Raw genomic sequence first — 22,883 nt, 5'->3', positions numbered from 1 at the left:
AATGTTTCTGCCTCCCTTTCTCCCCTTCCTGTAGGTCTTTACACAGACTCCAAGACATCCTTCTGCTTGCTCTTGCACACCCCAAAAAGTCACTGCAATGCCTGCAATTCCCGGAGACTCTGATGCCATGCCTTGCCTTGACTTGATCATTCTTCCGCTAAATTCCGGGGTCCAAATCTGCTACTTTCACAAAGCTTTCTTTCTTGCCGTCATGATGTTCCAGGAATTAATTAATGCAAACCACAAATAGAGGCATCCTGTTCTGTCCCTGCCCCCAGCCATCCCATCTTGTTGCCAAAGGGGCAACTGCAGAGAATGTTCCAGAGCCTTATCTAGAGAAACAGAGTCCCTTCCGCTGTCCACACACCACCTCCTTCCTATCGGTACTTGCTACCATAATAGCTTTTCTCACTCTCCCACAGAGTTCTTTCACCAAGCAGCCGTGTGGCCAGGCCTGTCACCGTTGTTCTCAACGTCCAGATGAACAAATCAGACCCTCCCACCCGATAGCACGCGACCGGCTCAAGGTCACACAGCTGGTTCTGGAAGAGCCAGGATTCGAAACCAGATCCCCTCACTCCAAATCCCATTCCTTTCCCTCCTGCACTGGCCCATTAACAGAAGATTTCTTTTGTGACCCACATTGCATCATTTATTGCCTGACAAATGCCTCAGTAGTTAAGTCTGGGGACAATAATATCTCGCATTTTAGCTCCTTAATTGAGCCCTCATTGCCAGGCCTCTCTCCCTTCAGTCTTGGAGATACAACACGTACCCACTGAAGGATCTTCTGTGAGATTTTTGTTCCTTTTCTTTTCTGACCCAAAACTAAGACACAGGTCCCCTCGTCCTCAGGGGCTTCCTCATTCATCAGCTCTGAATTGATTCGTGGGACTCCGTGCTTGATGCTTCTTCCACTGGGGCTTCTGGCCTCTGGTTTATCCCGACAGAGACTCTCACAGTGGGCAAACGCTTCCTCAGAGTCTGAGAAGCAGAGGGTCGAGTGCGGGGAGGCAGTCTAAATCTTCCATAGAGCATTTCCCAGCACGTGGGGTGCCCTGGCAGAGGCTGAGGAAACACAGTGCTTGCTGGTCCTAAACAGGTCCAGGGGACCCGAGGAAGGCAGAGAGGCAGGACTTGGGACAAGCTGACCATTAGCCAACAAATGTCAACATTTTGAAATATTTTGGCAACCAGCACAGCCTTCCCAGCACCTGCAGGCTGCACATCAGGACCATCGGACTGCATCCCCTTAGTGAAGTTATTACATTTGAATACAAGCAGAGGAAAGACCAAGGTGGCCTCTCCAGGTTGCGGTCCAGGTGGGATGATCGGCCCCATGACACCACAAACGCATTTCCAGCTAACTGCTGCTAAGCTCTCAAGACAACAACCAACTCTTTACCTTCCCCCGGTCAACTGGAGCCCAGATGACAGCCCATCCTAGCAGCCATCCATTTACTTTCCTTCCCAGAGGCAGGGGACCCCCCACATGTACCCTAGAGGTTTGGCCAACTGGGCATCTCCGGTTTTTATTTTTGTTTTTATTATTATTATACTTTAAGTTCTGGGGTACATGTGCTGAATGGGCAGGTTTGTTACATAGGTATACCCGTGCCATGGAGGTTTGCTGCACCCATCAACCAGTCATCTACATTAGGTATTTCTCCTAATGCTCTCCCTCCCCTAGCCCCCCCACCCTCTGAGAGGCCCCAATGTGTGATGTTCCCCTCCCTGTGCCCATGTATTCGCATTGTTCATCTTCCACTTATGAGTGAGAACATGCAGAGTTTGGTTTTCTGTTCTTGTGTGGGCATCTCTATTTTGTCCCGTCTCAGTTTCACTCCATGACTACTCCACTCCACTGTCCACAGCCAAGCACCCCACTTGGCATTGAGGCTCGGGACACAATTATTTTTCTCGCTGGCCTCAGTCTTCCCACCCCTCTTAGGAGTGTTGCCCCCCCCGTCAATCAGCTCCTGTGCACACCACAAGCACTGCCGCCGGATGCCTCCTTAGGGGACAGGGCTCCTCGGGTTCCAGTAGCTTCCAGGATCACAGTCAAGCCACACCCAAGAAGGTCCCTTGCTGCATTTGCAATTTGGAAAACAAGGGGATCCATAAATTCCAGTGTGGCTGATTTCCAGGCCACGAGGAAGTCTCCAGAAACCAGATGCCTATCTCAGTCGCTCTTCCCTTGTGGCTGGCTCAGCAGGCATTCTAGGGCTCAGCAACTCTCCAAAGAGTGGACTTTCAAGCTGCAAAAGTGCCCTCAAAACTGTAGTAAAGGCAGCAGGCTTCTACAGATACTGAGGAGAGTACCTGTAAGCATGTAAGTCACAAAGTAATTCTCTCCATAACAGCTGAAGCCAAAACAGGGCTGATGCACTCCAGGACTGTCTTTGTCTTGACTTTTCAATTATCATTATTAGTTATCATTATCACTATTATTATTAACAATCCACTCTGGTGTATCCCCTTGTGCAGTACAAAAGTCAAAACACTTACTCAGCAGAATGGCTAAACTGAAAAGAGAGAAAAAAGCAAATGGTGGCGTGGTCATGGAGTGACTGGGACTCGTGAACATTGCTGGAATGAGTGTAATTTGGTTCAACCTCTTTGGAAAGCTATTTGGTGATAACTACAAAGCCTGAATTTCTGTAGACCCTGTAACAGCATTGCCACTCCTCGGTTTATGCCCAACAGAAATGCGTGCACCTGTTCCCCAAGACACACATACAAGAAGGTGCACGGGGGGAGGAGCCAAGATGGCCGAATAGGAACAGCTCCGGTCTACAGCTCCCAGCGCGAGCGACGCAGAAGACGGGTGATTTCTGCATTTCCATCTGAGGTACCGTGTTCATCTCACTAGGGAGTGCCAGACAGTGGGCGCAGGTCAGTGGGTGAGCGCACCGTGTGCCAGCCGAAGCAGGGGCGAGGCATTGCCTCACTCGGGAAGCGCAAGGGGTCAGGGAGTTCCCCTTCCAGGGGTGACAGACAGCACCTGGAAAATCGGGCCACTCCCACCCGAATACTGTGCTTTTCCGACGGGCTTAGGAAACGGTGCCCCAGGAGAGTATAGCCCGCACCTGGCTCAGAGGGTCCTACGCCCACGGAGTCTCGCTGATTGCTAGCACAGCAGTCTGAGATCAAACAGCAAGTCGGCAGCGAGGCTGGGGGAGGGGCGCCCGCCATTGCCCAGGCTCGCTTAGGTAAACAAAGCAGCCTGGAAGCTTGAACTGGGTGGAGCCCACCACAGCTCAAGGAGGCCTGCCTGCCTCTGTAGGCTCCACCTCTGGGGGCAGGACACAGACAAACAAAAAGACAGCAGTAACCTCTGCAGACTTAAATGTCCCTGTCTGACAGCTTTGAGGAGAGCAGTGGTTCTCCCAGCACGCAGCTGGAGATCTGAGAACGGGCTGACTGCCTCCTCAAGTGGGTCCCTGACCCCTGACCCCCGAGCAGCCTAACTGGGAGGCACCCCCCAGCAGGGGCAGACTGACACCTCACACGGCCGGACAGGTACTCCAACAGACCTGCAGCTGAGGGTTCTGTCTGTTAGAAGGAAAACTAACAGAAAGGACATCCACACCAAAAACCCATCTGTACATCACCATCATCAAAGACCAAAAGTAGATAAAACCACAAAGATGGGGAAAAAACAGAGCAGAAAAACTGGAAACTCTAAAAACCAGAGTACCTCTCCTCCTCCAAAGGAACGCAGTTCCTCACCAGCAACGGAACAAAGCTGGACGGAGAATGACTTTGACGAGCTGAGAGAAGAAGGCTTCAGACGATCAAATTACTCCGAGCTACGGGAGGATATTCAAACCAAAGGCAAAGAAGTTGAAAACTTTGAAAAAAATTTAGAAGAGTGTATAACTAGAATAACCAATACAGAGAAGTGCTTAAAGGAGCTGATGGAGCTGAAAACCAAGGCTCGAGAACTACGTGAAGAATGCAGAAGCCTCAGGAGCCGATGCGATCAAATGGAAGAAAGGGTATCAGCCCTGGAAGATGAAATGAATGAAATGAAGCGAGAAGGGAAGTTTAGAGAAAAAAGAATAAAAAGAAACGAGCAAAGCCTCCAAGAAATGTGGGACTATGTGAAAAGACCAAATCTACGTCTGATTGGTGTACCTGAAAGTGACGGGGAGAATGGAACCAAGTTGGAAAACACTCTGCAGGATATTATCCAGGAGAACTTCCCCAATCTAGCAAGGCAGGCCAACATTCAGATTCAGGAAATACAGAGAACGCCACAAAGATACTCCTCGAGAAGAGCAACTCCAAGACACATAATTGTCAGATTCACCAAAGTTGAAATGAAGGAAAAAATGTTAAGGGCAGCCAGAGAGAAAGGTCGGGTTACCATCAAAGGGAAGCCCATCAGACTAACAGCGGATCTCTCGGCAGAAACCCTACAAGCCAGAAGAGAGTGGGGGCCAATATTCAACATTCTTAAAGAAAAGAATTTTCAACCCAGAATTTCATATCCTGCCAAACTAAGCTTCATAAGTGAAGGAGAAATAAAATACTTTACAGACAAGCAAATGCTGAGAGATTTTGTCACCACCAGGCCTGCCCTAAAAGAGCTCCTGAAGGAAGCGCTAAACATGGAAAGGCACAACCGGTACCAGCCACTGCAAAATCATACCGAAATGTAAAGAACATCGAGACTAGGAAGAGACTGCATCAACTAACGAGCAAAATATCCAGCTAACATCATAATGACAGGATCAAATTCACACATAACAATATTAACTTTAAATGTAAATGGACTAAATGCTCCAATTAAAAGACACAGACTGGCAAACTGGATAAAGACTCAAGACCCATCAGTGTGCTGTATTCAGGAAACCCATCTCACGTGCAGAGACACACATAGGCTCAAAATAAAAGGATGGAGGAAGATCTACCAAGCAAATGGAAAACAAAAAAAGGCAGGGGTTGCAATCCTAGTCTCTGATAAAACAGACTTTAAACCAACAAAGATCAAAAGAGACAAAGAAGGCCATTACATAATGGTAAAGGGATTAATTCAACAAGAAGAGCTAACTATCCTAAATATATATGCACCCAATACAGGAGCACCCAGATTCATAAAGCAAGTCCTGAGTGACCTACAAAGAGACTTAGACTCCCACACATTAATAATGGGAGACTTTAACACCCCACTATCAACATTAGACAGATCAACGAGACAGAAAGTCAACAAGGATACCCAGGAATTGAACTCAGCTCTGCACCAAGCAGACCTAATAGACATCTACAGAACTCTCCACCCCAAATCAACAGAATATACTTTTTTTTCAGCACCACACCACACCTATTCCAAAATTGACCATATACTTGGAAGTAAAGCTCTCCTCAATAAATGTAAAAGAACAGAAATTGTAACAAACTGTCTCTCAGATCACAGTGCAATCAAGCTAGAACTCAGGATTAAGAATCTCACTCAAAACCGCTCAACTACGTGGAAACTGAACAACCTGCTCCTGAATGACTACTGGGTACATAACGAAATGAAGGCAGAAATAAAGATGTTCTTTGAAACCAACGAGAACCAAGACACAACATACCAGAATCTCTGGGATGCATTCAAAGCAGTGTGTAGAGGGAAATTTATAGCACTAAATGCCCACAAGAGAAAGCAGGAAAGATCCAAAATTGACACCCTAACATCACAATTAAAAGAACTAGAAAAGCAAGAGCAAACACATTCAAAAGCTAGCAGAAGGCAAGAAATAACTAAAATCAGAGCAGAACTGAAGGAAATAGAGACACAAAAAACCCTTCAAAAAATAAATGAATCCAGGAGCTGGTTTTTTGAAAGGATCAACAAAATTGATAGACCGCTAGCAAGATTAATAAAGAAAAAAAGAGAGAAGAATCAAATAGATGCAATAAAAAAGGATAAAGGGGATATCACCACCGATCCCACAGAAATACAAACTACCATCAGAGAATATTACAAACACCTCTATGCAAATAAACTAGAAAATCTAGAAGAAATGGATAAATTCCTCAACACATACACCCTCCCAAGACTAAACCAGGAAGAAGTTGAATCTCTGAATAGACCAATAACAGGAGCTGAAATTGTAGCAATAATCAATAGCTTACCAACCAAAAAAAGTCCAGGTCCAGATGGATTCACAGCCGAATTCTACCAGAGGTACAAGGAGGAGCTGGTACCATTCCTTCTGAAACTATTCCAATCAATAGAAAAAGAGGGAATCCTCCCTAACTCATTTTATGAGGCCAGCATCATCCTGATACCAAAGCCTGGCAGAGACACAACAAAAAAAGAGAATTTTAGACCAATATCCTTGATGAACATTGATGCAAAAATCCTCAATAAAATACTGGCAAATCGAATCCAGCAGCACATCAAAAAGCTTATCCACCATGATCAAGTGGGCTTCATCCCTGGGATGCAAGGCTGGTTCAATATACGCAAATCAATAAATGTAATCCAGCATATAAACAGAACGAAAGACAAAAACCACATGATTATCTCAATAGATGCAGAAAAGGCCTTTGACAAAATTCAACAACCCTTCATGCTAAAAACTCTCAATAAATTAGGAATTGATGGGACGTATCTCAAAATAATAAGAGCTATTTATGACAAACCCACAGCCAATATCATACTGAATGGGCAAAAACTGGAAGCATTCCCTTTGAAAACTGGCACAAGACAGGGATGCCCTCTCTCACCACTTCTATTCAACATAGTGTTGGAAGTTCTGGCCAGGGCAATTAGGCAGGAGAAGGAAATCAAGGGTATTCAATTAGGAAAAGAGGAAGTCAAATTGTCCCTGTTTGCAGATGACATGATAGTATATCTAGAAAACCCCATTGTCTCAGCCCAAAATCTCCTTAAGCTGATAAGCAACTTCAGCAAAGTCTCAGGATACAAAATCAATGTGCAAAAATCACAAGCATTCTTATACATCAATAACAGACAAACAGAGAGCCAAATCATGAGTGAACTCCCATTCACAATTGCTTCAAAGAGAATAAAATACCTAGGAATCCAACTTACAAGGGATGTGAAAGACCTCTTCAAGGAGAACTACAAACCACTGCTCAAGGAAATAAAAGAGGATACAAACAAATGGAAGAACATTCCATGCTCATGGGTAGGAAGAATCAATATCATGAAAATGGCCATCCTTCCCAAGGTAATTTACAGATTCAATGCCATCCCCATCAAACTACCAATGACTTTCTTCACAGAATTGGAAAAAACTACTTTAAAGTTCATATGGAACCAAAAAAGAGCCCGCATCGCCAAGTCAATCCTAAGCCAAAAGAACAAAGCTGGAGGCATCACACTACCTGACTTCAAACTATACTACAAGGCTACAGTAACCAAAACAGCATGGTACTGGTACCAAAACAGAGATATAGATCAATGGAACAGAACAGAGCCGTCAGAAATAATGCCACATATCTACAAGTATCTGATCTTTGACAAACCTGACAAAAACAAGAAATGGGGAAAGGATTCCCTATTTAATAAATGGTGCTGGGAAAACTGGCTAGCCATATGTAGAAAGCTGAAACTGGATCCCTTCCTTACACCTTATACAAAAATCAATTCAAGATGGATTAAAGACTTAAATGTTAGACCTAAAACCATAAAAACCCTAGAAGAAAACCTAGGCATTACCATTCAGGACATAGGCATGGGCAAGGACTTCATGTCTAAAACACCAAAAGCAATGGCAACAAAAGCCAAAATTGACAAATGGGATCTAATTAAACTCAAGAGCTTCTGCACAGCAAAAGAAACTACCATCAGAGTGAACAGGCAACCTACAAAATGGGAGAAAATTTTCGCAACCTACTCATCTGACAAAGGGCTAATATCCAGAATCTACAATGAACTCCAACAAATTTACAAGAAAAAAACAAACAACCCCATCAAAAAGTGGGCAAAGGACATGAACAGACACTTCTCAAAAGAAGACATTGATGCAGCCAAAAAACACATGAAAAAATGCTCACCATCACTGGCTATCAGAGAAATGCAAATCAAAACCACAATGAGATACCATCTCACACCAGTTAGAATGGCAATCATTAAAAAGTCAGGAAACAACAGGTGCTGGAGAGGATGTGGAGAAACAGGAACACTTTTACACTGTTGGTGGGACTGTAAACTAGTTCAACCATTGTGGAAGTCAGTGTGGCGATTCCTCAGGGATCTAGAACTAGAAATTCCATTCGACCCAGCCATCCCATTACTGGGTATATACCCAAAGGACTATAAATCATGCTGCTATAAAGACACATGCACACGTATGTTTATTGCGGCATTATTCACAATAGCAAAGACTTGGAACCAACCCAAATGTCCAACAATGATAGACTGGATTAAGAAAATGTGGCACATATACACCATGGAATACTATGCAGCCATAAAAAATGATGAGTTCACGTCCTTTGTAGGGACATGGATGAAATTGGAAATCATCATTCTCAGTAAACTATCGCAAGAACAAAAAACCAAACACCGCATATTCTCACTCATAGGTGGGAATTGAACAATGAGAACACATGGACACAGGAAGGGGAACATCACACTCTGGGGACTGTTGTGGGGTGGGGGGAGGGGGGAGGGATAGCATTGGGAGATATACCTAATGCTAGATGACGAGTTGGTGGGTGCAGCGCACCAGCATGGCACATGTATACATATGTAACTTACCTGCACATTGTGCACATGTACCATAAAACCTAAAGTATAATAATAATAATAATAATAATAAAAGAAAAAAAAAATGTAAAAAAAAAAAAAAAAAAAAAAAAAAAAAAAAGAAGGTGCACGACACCCCTGCCATCAGCCCAAAATGGAAACAACCCAAAATGCTCATTGCCTTAATCTGTTCAGGACAGTCTAACAAAATACCACAAACTTGAAGGCTTATAAACAACAGAAATTTATTTCTCACAGTTCTGGAGACTGGGAAGTCCAAGAGCAAGATGTCAGCAGTTTCACTGCAGGGTGAGAGCTTGCTTTTTTATAGATGGGGCCGTCATGCTGTGTCCTCACATGATGGAAGGGGTGACAGAGCACCCTCAAGCCTCTTTTATAAGGGCATTAATCCCATTCCTTTAGGGAGATGACCTAATCTCCTCCCAAAAGGCCCCACTTCCTAATAACACTGCCTTGGGGATTAGAATTTCAACATGTGAATTTTGGGGGGATACAGACGTTCAGACCCTAGCACCCATTGACAACGGAACTGGTAAAGCGTAACATCTCACAGTAGAACACTATACAGCAGTAACAAGAGGAAGCAGCCTATCACCACACAACAACACAGTGATCTTCCAAATACACAGCTGAGTGGAAGAAGCCAGGTACCAAAAGCGCGCACTGTGCAATTCCGTTCATGGAAAGTCAGAAACAGGCACACAGATCTCCGAGGTAAAAGCCTGCACAGTGGCTGCCCTGTGGTGGACGCAGTCGCTGAGTGGAGTCCCGCTGGGCTTCTGGGGACCCTGCCATGCTCTGTCTCTCCTTCTGCATGCCGATTACTTGGTGGTTGTGAGAACTCATCAGTCTGTGCTCGCTTATGCGAACTCTTCTGCATGTAGGTTACAGTTCAATATGAAGTTCAAAACAAAGCAAGTGCATTGTAACAGGGATGTAAGTCAGAGCCAGGGGGACACAGTGGCTCCAACACTGTCCATGTTCACTGGGAGGTCTCCAGGTGAACCCAAATGCCACCACCCCAGACACACAGAGGCGTTTCTCCCCCAGACCTCCACCAGGTGTCTGCAGTCCCTTTGCCTCTGAGCTACAAGAGTGACCTGAGCTTTGGCCTTCTCTGTGATGGAGGATTGCCTGCTGGAAAGAGTCTGAGTCCAGATGAGCATCCCTTCTGGTTGGACCAGGGAGAGATGACATTCTAGCTGCTGTAGATAAGTCACAAGAAAGCCAACTGGACTCCAGGCCAGCCTCTACCCAGCAGGGACAGACAGACAGGGCACAGGTTCACACCTTCTCCATCTCACTCCCCATATGTATTTCCCAGCCCATAGCATCCACCACCTAGCTGGGCACAAGGAAACCTGCTCTATGAATACACGCCTGCATCTTTCTGTCTTCTACTTAGACCAGCCACTTTTGAACTAAATACTCAACTCTACAGGGTTTGGGGTTTGTTTGGTTGTCTACATAGTGGGTGTGCAGTAAAGGGCTAACTTTGCCCGAAGACAGGTCTGGCCTTTGCCTTCACCTCCTGAGAACTAACTTTTAAGCCTTTGGAATTTCTTGCCTGATAAGAGTGTCTTTGTTTACCTGGGGCCTTGGGCCATGCCAGATAATCTGTGCTTCAATATGACTTATGGTAGGGAGGCTTGGGCCACATGGGATCTGCTTGACCACTGGAGGGACTGGAGAGGAACACCGGCCAAGTGGGTGGTCAGCCATGTCTATGTGACCAAGTCCCAAAAAAACGCTCCAGATGCCAAGCTTGGGTGAGCTCCCCCAGTTGGGAGCACTCTGTGCCTATTGTTGAACATCAGCTCTGGGAGAAGCGAATGCTGTCCACACGACTCCACTGGGAAAGGTCAACTGGGAGCTTGCCCTGGACCTCTACTGGATCCTACTCTATGCACCTCTTCCCTTGGCTGATCTTAGTTTGTATCCTTTCACTAGAACAAACAATATTTATGAGTATAACGGCTTTTCTGAGTTCTTTGAGTTCTACTAGAAAATTATTGAACCTGAGGGTGGTCTTGGGGACCCTCCAGACTTGCAGATGGCATCAGAAGTGAGGGTGGTCTTGAGACCTTCCCAGCTTCCCAGTGGGTGGGTCAAGTCTTTCAATGTCTGCCATGGGCGGGGGTTGGAGAAAGAAGCATGCAATTAGAACTCACGCCATCAAAGCTGTGAAATACTTTCATACCCCATATCATGCACCCAGTCCTCCAAAGTTTAAAGAGGATTTCTTGAGTTCCAGGTACTATACATGAAGCACTTGGAAATGCAAAGAGGAGCACGGCTCAGTCCAGACCAGTGAGTCTTAAATGGTTTTGGCCACAGACTGAGACTGTGGCTCACCTTCCCCCAGTACCTATTTCACAGTAGAAAAAGAACTTGTTCACAAATGCTGAAATGTCTCGAGCCCCTTCTGGAAGCCAGGCACTGTCCGCCGCCTTGCACTGCTAATACACAGACGCCTCGTGCAACCCCGTGGGGGTAGTATCGCTTCTGCTTCCATTTTCCACATGAGAAAACTTGATGAGTGTCACTAGTAAGGCAAATTGTGTGGGTATGACTGAGGGAGGGAAATTTTGTATTCTGCTTTAGCCAGAGGAGATAAAGAGGATTCCTGTTTGGACAATAAAAGGTACTCACAGTCTACTGGAAATTCACTAGCAAAAATATCTAGTTAAGCACATCTACTAACATTTGAGTTAACCAAAGAGCCCACAATGGAAGAACTTAGTTCTTCATTAGTTCAGGAAACTGAACTAATAAATATTCCACAAAAAAAGCAAGGAAAGCTACAACCTGAATTCACAACCATCTGAAGACAATACTACCAAATGCCTTGATGATAATAAACTGTCCTGTCCAAATTCTGATGGCTGCAAGATGCCAGCAGCCATGTGCATCCTAGCGCCACTCAGGAATATTTGTGGATTATAATAGCTGAGCTTTACTGAGGCCACTCCCCGAGCCAGACACTTTCCCAAGGTCTTTGCATAAATTTTCTCATGCTTTACCTGTATCAACATATGTAATCCTCTTTGCAGCACTATGAGTAGGTCTCATTATCCTAGACTTACAAATGCGAAATCTGTGGCACCAAACAATTAAGGAACAGGCACAAAATCAGAAGGTGGAGGCAGGGTGGAGTGTAGGGGTCCTCATTTCTGAGCCTGCCCGTCTGGCCACTATACTTGACCGGTACAGCACAGGTACTCGCACCAGCCTGCCAGGTTCAGGTCCTGGCTTGCCATTGACTCTTGCTGCAATACAGAGGCTCCTCCTCTCTCAAATGATGAAAAAATAAGTGTCTATAAGGGGTTGAATAGTGTCCCCCAGGGATTCATATCCACCCAGAACCTCACAATGTGACCTTATTGAGCCACAGGGTCTTCATTGATGTAATTACTTAGGTATCTCAAGATGAGACCATCCTGGATTTAGGGTGGGCTGTAAATCCAACGAGTGGTGTCTTTATAAGAGACAGACAGGGAACCTGAGAAGGCAGCGATGTGAAGTCAGAGAGAGAGAGAGAGAGAGCTGGAGTTATGCTTCTATGGGCCAAGGAACATGAAGGACTGCCAGCAACAACCAGAAGGTAGGAGAAAAGCATGAGAAGGTTTCTCAACCCTACCGACATCTTGATTTGGGGCTCTGGCCTCCTAGAACTGTGAGAGAATAAATTTCTGTTGTTTTACGCCACCACGTTTGCGGCCATTTCTTGTGGCAGCCCCAGGAAGCTAACACAGTGGCCATCTCGTGAGGCTGCTGCAAGGGTTAAGTAAGCTAATACAATATAAAGTGCTGGCACAGATGGAGTGCTACAGGCATGTTTATTATTATTATGTTACGCCGTATCTGTGACTCAAAGAAGGGAGTGAGACAGTCTGTCTAGGGAAACAGTGGCTTACATGTAAACAAAATTAACTGACAAAACAGAAATAAATAAATTCTGATATCTTTGCTTTGGAGTGAAACACTGGGCATTCCTCCCTCCCTAGCAGAGCTGGATACACCCAAGAATGAATGTCAGGAAGGTGATGGAGAAAGAAGGATTAGGAGCAAGACTCCCAGAATTTAATTCCAGCTGCAAGACGGACTAGCTGTGAGGCCTTGGATAACCATTGAATTTCTATGACTCAGTTTCCTTATCTGTAAAATGTGGATAATAACACTGTCTACCTACAGTGTTGCTATTATGAAGATTAAGTGAATTGGTGTATATAACGTACTTAGAAGAACACCTGGAACAAAGACGTGGATCAGCATTAGCTATTATTAATTTCCTAACAATGAACTACCATATGGTCTCCAGAGATCAGACATATAAGCATTTAAGCCTCCTACCTTGTGAGATGTCCTTTGGAACTACCCTAAGTCTCCAGCCAGGATTCTAAACACTTCTTCTCCAGATATGATTTCCTGATCCTACTCATCTTCCTTAGCAGAAAATTCCTCTAACATCCCTAGGCAAGGCAAATGTCTCCATTTGCCACAGTAGATCCATTTATTTCATAAGGGGTGCTCTAGAGAACATCCAGCCCTCAATCCTTTGGGCCCAAAGGACATTGCTGTACACCTGACAAATTCTTGGACATGTCATAGCAGTTGCAATTGATTTTTAAAAATCCAGTTCTGGTGCATGTCCATGAAAACGTCCAGAGATAGAGCCAAATTCAGATGCAACTCACTATAGAGGTTCAAATGTTACCCCCAGTTCCATTAGGCACTGGACCCTGTTCAACTCTCATGCATGTGGGCTTTGTTCACCAATTCTTCTCATGGTCACAGTGTTGCTGCAGCAGCTCCAGATCTCACATCCTCATCCACAACAAAAAAGCAAAATTCTTTCCCTTAGATCAAACATCCCAGAGCCAGGTTTTCATTGGCCAAATTAAACTGAGTGCTCAATCTTGAGCCAATCATTATGGCATCTAGGGTAGAGGGACAATGCTCATGGGCTTAGCTGGTCAACAACTATCCCTGCACTAAGGGTGAAGTTAACCCCTCCTAACCACATGGGAGAGGTTAGCAAGGAGTGGCTCCTGAAAGGAAATTGAAGTTACAACAGAACAAATGAATGCTGGGTATCAAAAACACAAACCTAAAACCAAACTATTGACATTTTCCTCTCTCTTAAACACAAGTTATACAATTGTTTCTAAATCCCAGTCCTTAGTCCAAATCCTTCCTAATTTTAGATTATCTTTGTTAGAACAATTTAAGCCCAGGAACATCTATGTCTTGAATATTCATTAAGTTTGTTTTAGAGAAATATCTTTAGGCTTGGTGATATTCTTAGCACTTGTTATTTAAAAGCTACAATATCTAAAACTACGTGGAAAAGATAAATGGTCTCACCACCGTAATGAATTTGCAGGATTTGGGCTCTGAGCATAGAAAAATATAGGACCACAAGATGGCAGTAGCATACAACGAGTTTTATTTGGGCAACGCTTTGACAGGTTTGCATGAAAGGAGCCCCTCACAGCATGAGACAGTCCAAAGGATGTGGCCTGAGGGGCCACCAGCCAGAGGGGAGGAGGGAAAGAGCTCTGAAAGGAGAGGTAGATTCAAGACAGGGGCTCACATGTCTAGATAATGTCACTCAGCAGCACAGTGGGGAGTCTCTGGGTCAGAGAGCTCTAAAGGGCAGTTGCAGCTTGAGTTCTTTTATAACTAAAAGGTTTATCTTATTTACAACTAACAGACATTGGACCAGTTTTGCAGGGTATGCAAAACAGGCAGGCTCCAAATGGCTAAAAATCTGTTTATTTGGGCTATGTTTAAAACAATTGGATGTGTAAAAATATGAGTTTGGTGCCAGCAGGCTTTTGAGCTAACAGGTCCCAGCCTGCTGTGAAGAAACAAACAACACAGGGGCCAATGAGCAGGAACCATTTTTATCTCACTTACATAATAACCAATTTCTGACATACAACAACAACAAAAAAATTTATACGTATATTTCCATAAGTTCTTCATTATATAAACATTAGCTGTATGAATCCTTGAAATTATGGGATTACATAGGGAAGGATAAATTGGCAGAACAAGAAACCATTCGTTGATGAATGGACTCTTCCAGATGTCAGTCCCTGCCCACACATGGCCCTTAGATAACAGCAGCATCTACCCCCACCCACCACTTCAACATCTCTGCCATCTTGATTGGTCAGATTCTGCTGACTGCCAACTATAAATACAATGCAAAAGCAATGCAAATCCATTGCAAAGTGAAACTGCATATCTTGTAATAGTAGAGGAGGGACAAATGCATGCAAAACTATCGACAAAGAGAATAAGGCCAGGGTCTACAATCACCCTTCAAGATATATTTACCAGCCAGGCATGGTGATTCATGCCTGTAATCCCAACACTTTGAAAGGCCAAGGCGGGCAGGTCACCTGAGGTGAGGAGTTCAAGACCAGCCTGGCTAACATGTGAAACCCTGTCTCTACTAAAAATACAAAAATTAGCCAGGCGTGGTGGTGGGTGCCTGTAATCCCACCTACTCCAGAGGCTGAGGCAGGAGAATTGCTTGAACCTGGGTGGTGGAGGTTGCAGTGAGCCAAGATCACGCCACTGCACTCCAGCCTGGGTGACAGAGCAAGATTCCATCATAGATAGATAGATAGATAGATAGATAGATACATAGATACATAGATAGATAGATAGTAAACAAGTGAAGAGGAGAAAATCAGTGAGGACAATGGGTGCTTCAGAAGACAGCAGTTTCAATAGCCGAGTATCGTGAAGCTCTTGGGCAAACTGGGGAAGCCCTCAAATATTTCCGCTAAACGGATCCTTTTTATGATCCTACTGGCAATGTCAAACATGAAATGAGAACTGCAATATTATATAGTTATAGAAAACTGGAAGAAAAATGACAAATTATCAACATGCATTCTTTGTTCAAAGTGCACAGATCGGGAATTGCCAACCCCTAATTTTGTTTACTACAAGATAAAATAAACTTTTATTATAATCTTTATTTCATTTCTCAAGGAAGAAAAAAAATCCCAATCAAGTTTTTTCTATTTTCTATGAAATTTTGGTTCCCAATTTTAGTCAATTAATTTTAATTAGCCAAAAATACTTAAAGAAAATTTTTCCATCACACCCTTCTAGCTTTGAATTGCAATGCTCATAAAAATGTATATTCATGTGTGTGAAAATATGCTAATATTGTATGTTGGTGGGGAACAGAACACTGGCTCCTCGTGGTTCCTAAAACAGCATATTCCTTCTCGTCTCTAAACCTTTCCACTTGCCATTCCCTCTGCCTGGAAGCCTCTCCCACAGACACCACCATGACTCATTCCCTAATCTCCTTCAGATCTGGACAAATGTCACCTCTCAGTGAAGCTTTCCTAGACCACCCAATCTAAAATGGCAAATCCCTCTTATCCTCAACAACTTCTATCCCCGGTTTCCTGCTTTATTTTTCTCCTTAGCGCTAAACCATACCCAACATACACTTTGCTTCCCTTGTTTATTATCTGTCTCTCCCACTAGATATAAGCCCAAGGAGAACAAAGATTCTGCAGTTTCTGTTTCCTGCATTATCCATAGTGCTGAGAACCATGCCTGGCAAATGGGAAGAGCTTAATCAATATTGGTCGAATGAAGGGTCTTTATCTAAGATGTCATCCATCTCTGGATGTCCCATGAATATGAGACTTCAAGGGCTGAAGATGCTCAGTAAGAGACATCACCAAAAAATTCCAAGGGCAGGGGAGGGGGTGAAGGCATCAGAACCCTGTGGACCAGAGGCTCTCAAACTTTCAAGCATATCAGAATCACCTGTGCCACTTGTCATGGCACAGAGATTGGGACCCAACCGCTAGAGATTGTGCTGCTATAGGTCTGGGGGGCAGGACCCATAGTGCTGTGTTTTTAAACAAGTTGCCCTTCTGATGCAGGGGGCCCTCAGAACACTCTGTGGGCAATACTGTTTGGGACACACCTCAGACATCACATTCTGTTGAGCAGAGTCATGCAAAAGGGGTTCAACACCCTTTCTGAGATAAGCCCAGCCCTGGGGCACAGGAGCATTTTCAGGGTGTGATTAAGGAAAACTGTAAAGATACTTTTAATTGGGGCTTTCCCACCAAACCACTTTCCCTGTGATAAATTAACCAAAGATGAGATGCTTGCATCTCCCACTAAGCACCTGGAGGCTGGTAACGTCAGACTCTGCTGAGAGCTCCTTTCAAGCAAAGATTTAAACTTGAACAGGTTACAGGGCATGGAAAAGAGAGTCCAAGGGATCCACAGAGGGCAGGAGCCTGGCCTGCCAAGATGACCACAGAGCAGGTGGGGTCTCCAGTCTTACATGCTCCTGTCCAGGGGGCTGGAAACCCAGATATTTTGGGCCTCTGAGTCAGAACAGGAGCCATCTTGATGGACAGACAACTGGTGCTGGAAAAGCACATCCACCAGAGAGAAGTGCTGGAAATCATGAAACTCAGCTATGAGAACAGGACACCTGAAGAGGGATCTGCATGCCAGTGAGAACTTTCCCCAGGCAACACGTGCTGATTTCTAGAAGCTATTGCCACTCTCTCGTCTCATTGCTCAGTTTAATCTCTCGTCTAAGAAAGTCAAATACTAAGCAACTTATGTGTCTAGCTTTGGACAAATCAGAAATTTCACATTTTTACAAGAAAAAGAATGGTTTTAGTTATTTCAGTGCTTCTACTACAACTGCCTTGATTTCATGTGTTTGTTACCTTTTGAGAGACGGCTAGGTATCAGCAACTGGGAGAAGTTGCTGGAGCAACTTTGAAGGCAATGGAGCCCATCAAAGCAAGAGAGAACTACAGATAAGAATAATCATTGCAGCTACAATTGTAGAAATGTCTGCTCCACCCCATCCAAGGCAGCTCTGAGTGTGAAAACAGCAGTAGGTTCATGTATGCAGGAAGCTCCATCCAGCCTGTGAAGCTGATCTGGTCCTCAACCTGTTCGCCTATGCCTCAATGAGACAGTCATTATGTTGTTTCCCCAACCAAATGATAGCGTCTACAATGCAATATTTTCTTCCCAGACTCCAGCTTCATAGACACTTAGCCAATCTCAAACCTTCCACAGCCAATATAACAGAGTAAGTTTACCCCAAAGCTGCCTGTTGGATCTTTCCTGTTCTATGCTAGCTATATTAGTTTCCCAGAACTATTGTAACAAATTACCACAAACTGGTGACTCAAAACAAGAGAAACTTACGCTCTCACAGTTCTGGAGGCCAGAAGTCTGAAATCAAGGTGTTGGTATGGTGGGTTCCTTCTAAAGTCTCTGAGAGATAATCCATTCCATGCCTCTCCTATAGCCCATCCCTCAATACACACACACACACACACACACACACACACACTTCCTTCTTCACATCTTCCACAGCAACAAGATAAGCAAGTCCAAAACTCTGCCTTGGCCCCAAGTATCTAAACCTAGCAAAAAATGAGTGGACCCAGCCTATAGCATGTTTTACTTAGCCACTCATTTGGTGACAGTACATGCCATATGTATGTGTATATAAACTTTAGGATGATCTGCTATGATCCCTAGCTCCTGGTGATCACAGCTTTGTAAATCTGTTTCCCTTGAGTGTGGGTAGGAACTGAGACCTCCTTGTAACTAATTAAATATGGCAAAGGCACTGGAATGTCACTTCATAACCACATTAGGTTTATAAGACCATCTCACTAGCTGACTGACTCTAGAACTATCTTCTTGGGTGGCTTTGAAGAAACAGGCAGTCAGGTTGGAAGACCTATGTGACAATAACCTGGGGGAAGTGGGGCTCTAGGAACAGAGGGCAGCCTCCAGGCACCAGCCAGCAAAAATCCAGGGCTCTCAGCCATACCACAACAAGGAAATAAATTCTGCCAACAACTGAGTCAGCTTGAAGCAGATTCTTCACCAGTAGGGCCTCCAGATGAGAACACTGCCCAGACAACACCTGGGTTGCAGCCTGTGAGATCCAAAGCCGAGGACCCAGCTAAGCCATGCCTGGACTCTCAACCCACAGAAACTATGAGATAATAAATGGGTGATGTTTTAAGCCTTTAAGTTTGTGGTAATTTTGCTACTCGCCAATAGATAACAATTAGACCATGTCTTAAAACTTTCAATTTGATAGCCAATACCTAAGCATCAGACAATTTCACATAAAAACCCAGATTTCTGACTTCACTGAAACTTGACCACACTGAACTTGCATTCCTGCCCAGTAACAATGGGCTTGAGCTGAGCAGCAGCTGCTCCATCAGCCAAGGCCCACTCTCCAGTTACCACATCCCCCCACCCGCAATCCTTACTGCCTCCCTGACACTGAGGCTGAGTGCTGGTTGCTGCTAATTACTGCATTTACCCTAAGCTTTTTCTCTGCATTGACTTAGAAGGAAATGAAAAGACTTCTGTGTCTGTATCTATGTCAACTGTTTTCTCACATCGGTCTTCTTTGATCATTTATGCTACCAGCCTGGTCCCTACAGGCAACGGTTTTCAATCAATGAGATACCACCCCCTAGAAGGCACATATATAAAAATGAGTAGGGTTAGTTGGGATTTCCCAATAACTCAGGAAGCAGGTAAGGTGAGGCTACAAAGAACTGTCAGCATTTAGAGGATTAGGGTTAGGGATGCTAAATGCCCTGCAGTGCACAGAAAAGTCTCATCCCACATCAAATGCCAATAGTTACCCCATGGAGAACACTCTAGGTAGATTTTTCAGCCCCTGTCTAGATAATGCCCACCCCTGCCTGCCCCCAATGCAAATGCCAATGATATCTTTTCCAAGCAAACTGGACCCCGAGCTGAGCTGCTGATGCTCCCTAACTGTGCTGTCCTTGTCCCTATGTGGGGCACACTCTTATTTTTCAGCGCATGTAAACAGAACAGGAAGCAACTTTCCTATAAACGCTGGGTATTCTGTGTCACTGTCATGAAATCAACACCTGCCACAATTTCAAGTCCATTATTGCCCCACTATCAGGAATGTGCTTTGTTCATCCACTTCACTTCTTTTCATAGCCCCAAGCATTGGTTCCTACCAAGAAAATCAATCCTCCTTCAGATCGCATCTAAATTCTGACATGACAGAGGTTCCCCAATGCAGAAAGTCTTCTCTTCTGTCATTCTCAACCATGGACTCTGGTCCTTATGCTCCACAAAATAAGTTAATGACAATGTGCATCTCTCTCACAGCAAAATCATTAAATACACAAATATATACACACTATCAGGAATGTGCTTTGTTCATCCACTTCACTTCTTTTCATAGCCCCAAGCATTGGTTCCTACCAAGAAAATCAATCCTCCTTCAGATCGCATCTAAATTCTGACATGACAGAGGTTCCCCAATGCAGAAAGTCTTCTCTTCTGTCATTCTCAACCATGGACTCTGGTCCTTATGCTCCACAAAATAAGTTAATGACAATGTGCATCTCTCTCACAGCAAAATCATTAAATACACAAATATATACACACTATCAGGAATGTGCTTTGTTCATCCACTTCACTTCTTTTCATAGCCCCAAGCATTGGTTCCTACCAAGAAAATCAATCCTCCTTCAGATCGCATCTGAATTCTGACATGACAGAGGTTCCCCAATGCAGAAAGTCTTCTCTTCTGTCATTCTCAACCATGGACTCTGGTCCTTATGCTCCACAAAATAAGTTAATGACAATGTGCATCTCTCTCACAGCAAAATCATTAAATACACAAATATATACACACTATCAGGAATGTGCTTTGTTCATCCACTTCACTTCTTTTCATAGCCCCAAGCATTGGTTCCTACCAAGAAAATCAATCCTCCTTCAGATCGCATCTGAATTCTGACATGACAGAGGTTCCCCAATGCAGAAAGTCTTCTCTTCTGTCATTCTCAACCATGGACTCTGGTCCTTATGCTCCACAAAATAAGTTAATGACAATGTGCATCTCTCTCACAGCAAAATCATTAAATACACAAATATATACACACTATCAGGAATGTGCTTTGTTCATCCACTTCACTTCTTTTCATAGCCCCAAGCATTGGTTCCCACCAAGAAAATCAATCCTCCTTCAGATCGCATCTGAATTCTGACATGACAGAGGTTCCCCAATGCAGAAAGTCTTCTCTTCTGTCATTCTCAACCATGGACTCTGGTCCTTATGCTCCACAAAATAAGTTAATGACAATGTGCATCTCTCTCACAGCAAAATCATTAAATACACAAATACATACACACCATGACCAACACTTGGCAGGAGGTAGGGAAGTTGATATTTTCTCAGGGCCCAATAAAGGGTTTCTCATGATTCAATTAGTAGGGTAATAGTGTTTCATGGAAACCTGGGATTTGTTAATGGAGAGTAATTAAGAACTAAAAATGCTTTTGAAATGAAAAGGATTTGGAAAGAGGATAAGTCTCAGGGCTTTGGGATTCAAATATGTCTGGGAGGCATTCCATTTAATTTAAGGTCTATTTGCCAAGTATCTGCTACCTGTCAGGCGTTAACCTACTGTGTGCAAAAGAAACAAGCAGTCCGAAGAGACACACAGAACAGTGAAGTTGGCTGGGCACAGTGGCTCATGTCTCTAATCCCAGCACTTCTGGAGGCTGAGGCGGGAGGATCACGAGGTCAGGAGATGGAGACCATCCTGGCCAACATGATGAAACCCCAACTCTACTAAAATACAAAAAAATTAGCTGGGCCTGGTGGTGGGTGCCTGTTGTCCCAGCTAATTGGGAGGCTGAGGCAGGGGAATTGCTTGAACCTGGGAGGGGGAGATTGCAGTGAGCCGAGATCGCGCCACTGCACTCCAGCCTAGGCAACAGATCAAGGCTCCATCTCAAAAAAAAAAAAAAAAAAAGAATAGTAAAGTTAAGACCACTGTAGACATAATTTTTACAACAGTGATGTTAAAGCTATATGTCTGCCTTGAATTCAAGACTCTAGCTGTGTGAACGTGTAAAAGTCATGTAACCTCTTTGTGCCTCTGTTTCCTCACCTGTAAAATTGGGCATATTAATGACAGTACTGGCCAGGTGTGGTGGCTCTCATGCCTGTAATCCCAGCACTTTGGGAGGGCAAGGCAGGTGGATCACTTGTGCCCAAGAGTTTGAGACCAGCCTGGGAAACATAGCAAGATCCCATCTCCAGAAAAAGTATGAAAATTAGCTAAGTGCGGTGGCACGTGCCTGCAGTCCCAGCTGAGGTGGGAGGATCACCTGAGCCCAGGAGGTCAAGGCTGCAGTGAGCCATGATCACACCACTGCACTCCAGCCTGGTTGACAGAGCAAGACCCCATTTCAAAAACAAACAAACAAATAAATAATAGTACCTACCTCCCAGTGTCACTGCAGGGATTAAATGGAGACAGTATATACAAAGGTGCTTAGAACAGAGCCTGGCATATAATTAGTACTATACAGTGTTCACGATGATGATGTGGGTAATAAGAGTGTCCAAGCGCTGTCCCCTTCATAAACCAGCCCAGACTGAAATGCTGACATCCAAAAGAATCATCCTTTGGTGCTAAAATGCTCAGGGGAAGACTGAGAACTAGAGAAAAACTACTGTGAGAATCATCCAACAAACTCCCAACCCTGGTTGTCCCACACACACAAGACCAGGAAGATTAATGGAATCTGCCCAGCATCCAGCCCCTACTCCTACACAGTGCTTGTATTTCCCATTGAGGAGCCACACTCAGGCTCCCTCCAGGTAGTTCAGATTGGGCTGACTCCACTGTTGGCTTCAGGGATTGGTATGTATGTGGCCAACCAAAGCATTGTGTCCTCCTGACAGAGTGATTGGTCCAAGGAGGAACCATTTGACCCAACCAGGCCAATCAGACTTTCCCATTCCCTGGCCACAGTTGATTGGCTCACAAGTAGACATGTGACTCAGGATTTGTCAGGGATTGTTGACTCCAGCTGTCTCTCCACTAAGAATAAGCACTGCAAGAGTCTACCACCCGCCTAAGAATAAAACCATCAGAGAAATGCAGAGGCAATTAATGGAAAGAGCTTGCTTTCTGGCCACTCCATCTCAGCGTCTGGATCCAGCCAGACCTGAGACTCTCTTTGAACTTTTCAATTACATGAGCCAGGAAATTACCCTTAAGCCACTTTGAATTGGGTGTCTTCT

At 44.4% G+C, this 22,883-nt stretch overlaps 1 protein-coding gene across 3 annotated transcripts in view; it reads right to left on the bottom strand.

Moving 5' to 3' along the window:
* Window positions 1–22,883, bottom strand: part of TMEM132B (transmembrane protein 132B) — a 528,943-nt gene that overhangs the window by 259,755 nt on the left and 246,305 nt on the right. The gene's annotated exons all lie outside the window — the stretch shown is intronic.

The sequence above is a fragment of the Pongo abelii genome, chromosome 10, assembly GCF_028885655.2.
Source record: "Pongo abelii isolate AG06213 chromosome 10, NHGRI_mPonAbe1-v2.0_pri, whole genome shotgun sequence".
NCBI lineage: Eukaryota > Metazoa > Chordata > Mammalia > Primates > Hominidae > Pongo > Pongo abelii.
Note: the sequence above shows the minus strand (reverse complement) of the source record. Positions and strands in the feature narration are given on the sequence as shown.